Genomic DNA, 4,627 nt, shown 5'->3' with positions numbered 1-4,627 from the left:
GAGCTCCAAGGAGATTATGTTGAAAAATAAAAAAAAATTTACCCAAGAAAAATTGTTTTTATACTTCATTCTAAGGACTTATTGAACTACCCTCGTAGTATCAGATTGTAAAAGATTTGAAATATTTTAGGGTTTTTTCTTTAATTTTCAAGAAATTTTCAAGAGATTTCAAAAGATTTTTAAGGATTTTAAATATTTAAGGATGTTTAAAAAGATGTCAATGAATTTTCTATTCATTTTTATAATTTAAAGGAATTTCAAAGAATTTGAACAAGTATAGCAGGGTTATTTAAAAAAACTTCAAAGTACCTTATAAAGCTTGAAAATATGTCAAGGTGTTTCAAAATATTTTGATGGTTTTGAAATACTTGAGAGTATTTTAAAAGGTTCCAAGGAATTCTTAATTGGTTACAGTAATTTTATATGAGATTTTAAAGGATTTGATATATCTTAGGATATTTTAATAGATTTCAAGGAATTGTCCATTGATTTTAATAATTTAGTTTGAGATTTTAAAGGATTTAAAATATTTTAGGGTATTTTTAAAATTGCAAGGAATTTTCAAGAGCATTGCAAAATTTCAAGAGATTTCAAAGGATTTTTAATATCTTAGGATGTTTTAAAACATTCCAAACATTTTCAATTAATTTCAATTAATAATAATTCTTTTTTTTCCAAACATTAACTGTGATTAAACATTAATTTTTGTATAGAAAATTATATTTGGTGGAAAATAAATTTCTTTTGTGCAAAGTTCATATATTTTATTGAAAATTCCGTTTTTTTAGTATATAATTCAGCCTTTTGGATAAAATTTAAATTTTTGTTTAAAAATTGAGCTATTTTGTTGAAAACAATTTCAACAATTTTTTCAAATGCATGTATTTTATTCCAAATCTTTTTTTTTTTTGCAGAAAACTAATTGTTTTAGTTGAAAGTTGAAATATTTATGTTAAAAAATAGTCAAATAGTTATTAATATTAACATAATATTTTAGAATTATAATATTAACATCAATAATATATATAATAGTAATAATATCCATATTTTATACACCTGAAAAACATAACCACAAAATCGAATCGTGCATGAAATTAAGAATAACGCGAAACATCAAAATCGCCAATTTCTTTAATTTCTTTCTTATGGCGATCGAGATATAAATAGAAGACCACCGAAGTCTCTCGAAACTTTCAGATCAGCAACAAAGATATCTTTGTGGTAACTAATTGAGCAGAAACTTAATTGGTAAATCATTTCAGAAATTGCTAACTTTCGTCATTTACCGACGCGCAACTTGTGCCTTCAAAGTAACTTTTAGGTAATCCGCCAAGAGGGCTCAGTTATCAGGTCATGTTTTTCACATTCTCTTATTCCATTATTTTGGCTATCTCCCACCTCATTTCAGCTGTTAATCACTGTTGATTGACCAACTCGCTTGCACCACACTAACCCAACATGGCGCAAACCATGCAGCATCTGCGATATTTTATATAAGAGAAGGGTCTACAAGAGTTATTATAATTGGCGAAGGTTGACACTTACTAACGACATTTTTTTAAACATATAATGACATTCAATTCTTTTAGTTCAGTCGAATATTAGTGAACTCGAATGCTTACTATCGATTGGGTTTCGATCCCACAATTGTCAGAGCTTTTCCAAAGATTCTTGATTGAAATCACAAAAAATTTCGGATATTCCTAAATTCCCGTAGTGCTTTCAGTAAAAAGTTCATTCTGCTCAGGGTGGCGTCCCATGGCGGCGTCATACTAGACGGCAAAGCGTAAAACGTCAAATCACCAGATAGTGATATAAATGTTGGCCGAGAGACTCGTAATGAACGCTGTCGTTCCACTTCCGCGTTCCACGACGTTCCGTGTGTTTTGTAGTTGAATCAAAATCTTTGGTGGAATTATAAACATTTATTGACAAATTTTTTTTAAAAATTTTTAAGTAAAGTTGAGTGCTTTCAATTTTTTTAAGTACCGGAAAATTCCAAACAATGTCAGAAGAGGAAGGAATCGTGAAGGCAAGTAAATTGAGTTGTTTTTTAAAAGTATTTTTGTAATCTGTCAGGATAGACCAAAAACCCCCAATAGAAAACGAAAATTCAAAGTTAATTTTGAAGCTTGGTAGCATGTCGTCGCTCAGTTTTCCTTGGTGCTGGCTCCTAAGCTTAAGAGGCATCACCACGGAAAACTGAGATCATTGTCCTACGCGGAGCGAGATTTTGAATCGATTGGTGGAAAAATCTCAGTTTTGTCAAAATTGTAGATACGTGATGCTGCCTCTTAAGCGACGATGTGAACAATCTATGTTTTTATATTTTATTACATTCAGTTTGTTTAAATTAAGAAACGGACCTGGATTTAAAATAGAATAAGTATAATTTTGATAGGTATAATCTTCACTTTTGAACAGTGATTTTTTGTGAAAAATTCTAGTTTTGAGTTGGCAGAAAATTTTTTCGTAAAATAATATACAAAAACCTGACAAATTATAAATTCAAAGTTTAATTAATATTTTTTAAGCAGAAGGAGAATGAGAATATATTTGTAAAAAGACAGAGAAAACAGATGTATTATTAGAGTACATATAATTCGGTTCTAATATTCATTGTTTGAGGAAAAACTTATTAAATGTTGGAATTGTGGTTGGGTGGTCCACGAGACGGACACACAGCTTATGCTTGCTCATTCTTGTTTTAAGGAATACAATGAGAAGGAAAATGCTATCGTCGTCGACGACGACGGAGTGATCAGCATAAGTAGGTAATTATGATTAAAATTTACTGTAGGATGTGGCCAGTTTATTATCATGAATGTCATTATGTATTTTTCAGGTCAACTTTCAGTCAAGAAAAAGAAATTTCTTGACAATCTCAAACTTATAAATGCTGTCCAAAGATGGCCTGCTCTTTAAAAAAAATATTTAAAACAGTCTGTTTCGGTTGTTGAGAAATTGAAAATGTGGGACGTAGTTGGTAGCGAATTATCACCAGGTTAGTAGATTTACAGAAAGCAGTTGAAGCGCTAAAGAGGACTAAAATTATCGACAAAAATATAGTTATTGCATTTTCAACCAAAAATTTTAATTTTTTAAGCCATAAAGACGTATTTTAAAAAAATAGAATTTTCAACATAAAAGTTAATTTCCAGCCGAAAGAAATTACTTTTCAGACAAGAAAGATGACCATTATACCATAAAATAGAAAAAGGACAAATTTTCAACAAAATACATGAATCTTGAACGAAATAGTTGCATTTTTAACGAAAAAAGATAAATTTTCAACCAAAAATGGAATCGTTGAATTAAAAGTTTAAAAAATTAATTTCTCACACAAATATAAGCGATTATCTACCAGTTTAATTCAACTAAAAAAGACGAAGTTTGAATATAACAGTTGAATCCTTAACGAAAATAATAAATTTTCAAAAAAGAAGATTAACTTTGATAATAGATTTTATGCTTTCACGATGATTCATTTTGATAAAAAGAGATATTTCGGGTTTCACTCGTGTAAAAAACTACGAATTGTTTGCCGACGTTTCGTGAACATTGCACTTCACATCTTCAGGGCTGACCTGAAACTGAGGAATCAGGTCATGATGTTCTTAGGTATACTTTCTACGATGCCTGTGATTGGCCAGAGCGCCCCACTGTGGAGACTGGTCGAACTTGATTGGCCAATCAAGTCTTTTTACAAAAAAAAAATCCGGGAGAACGGAAAGCCAAATCGGATTGGTATTATATCCATTGTCCCTATTGATGTTATTAGGGTTTTTTAAGATTTCGATTGCTTCTCTATGTTTTCTTGGAAACTTGTTGTGTGCTTTTGCAATGACTGTTGCCAGATGACACATTTTTCATCTGCCGACATGGACGAGATGAACTAAATAAGTTTTTCGATTTTATCAATCAATTACATCCTAATATCCAGTTCACCATGGAAATAGAACAAAACGGAAAATTGCCTTTTTTGGACGTATTAGTTTACAAAAAATCTGATAACACATTAGGACATGAAGTTTACAGAAAACCCACGCATACAAAAAGATACCTACATGCCTCCTCCCACCATCACCCATCTCAAAAACAATCGGTCATCAACTCCCTTATATACAGAGCTGTCTCCATAACAGACAAAGATAACTTACAAAAGGAATTACAAAACGTTAAACAAATGCTAATACAGAACGATTACACAAACAAACAAATTGATAAATCAATAAGAAAACACACCCAAAAAAGCAAGTCAACACAACCTAGGAAAGAAAGAGAGAGTAAAATGACCACCACTCTACCCTACATCCAAGGTGTCACAGAACAAATAGGAAGAATTCTCAACAAACACAACATCCAAAACATATTTAAACCACCTGCGAAAATAGGACAACTACTAAATAACCCTAAAGATAAAAAGGCACCCTTCAGTGATCCAGGAGTATATAAAATCCCTTGTTCTTGTGGCGAAGTCTATATTGGAGAAACCGGGAGAGCGGTGAGCCAACGTATGAAGGAGCATGAAAGTAAAGTCAGGCTAAAACACTTCACGCAATCAGCACTAGCTGAACATCATATCGAAACAGGTCATAACATTTTATTTGATGAAACAACAGTCATT

Source organism: Belonocnema kinseyi, chromosome 2 (genome assembly GCF_010883055.1).
Source record: "Belonocnema kinseyi isolate 2016_QV_RU_SX_M_011 chromosome 2, B_treatae_v1, whole genome shotgun sequence".
Taxonomy (NCBI): domain Eukaryota; kingdom Metazoa; phylum Arthropoda; class Insecta; order Hymenoptera; family Cynipidae; genus Belonocnema; species Belonocnema kinseyi.
This window is presented reverse-complemented; position numbering follows the sequence as displayed.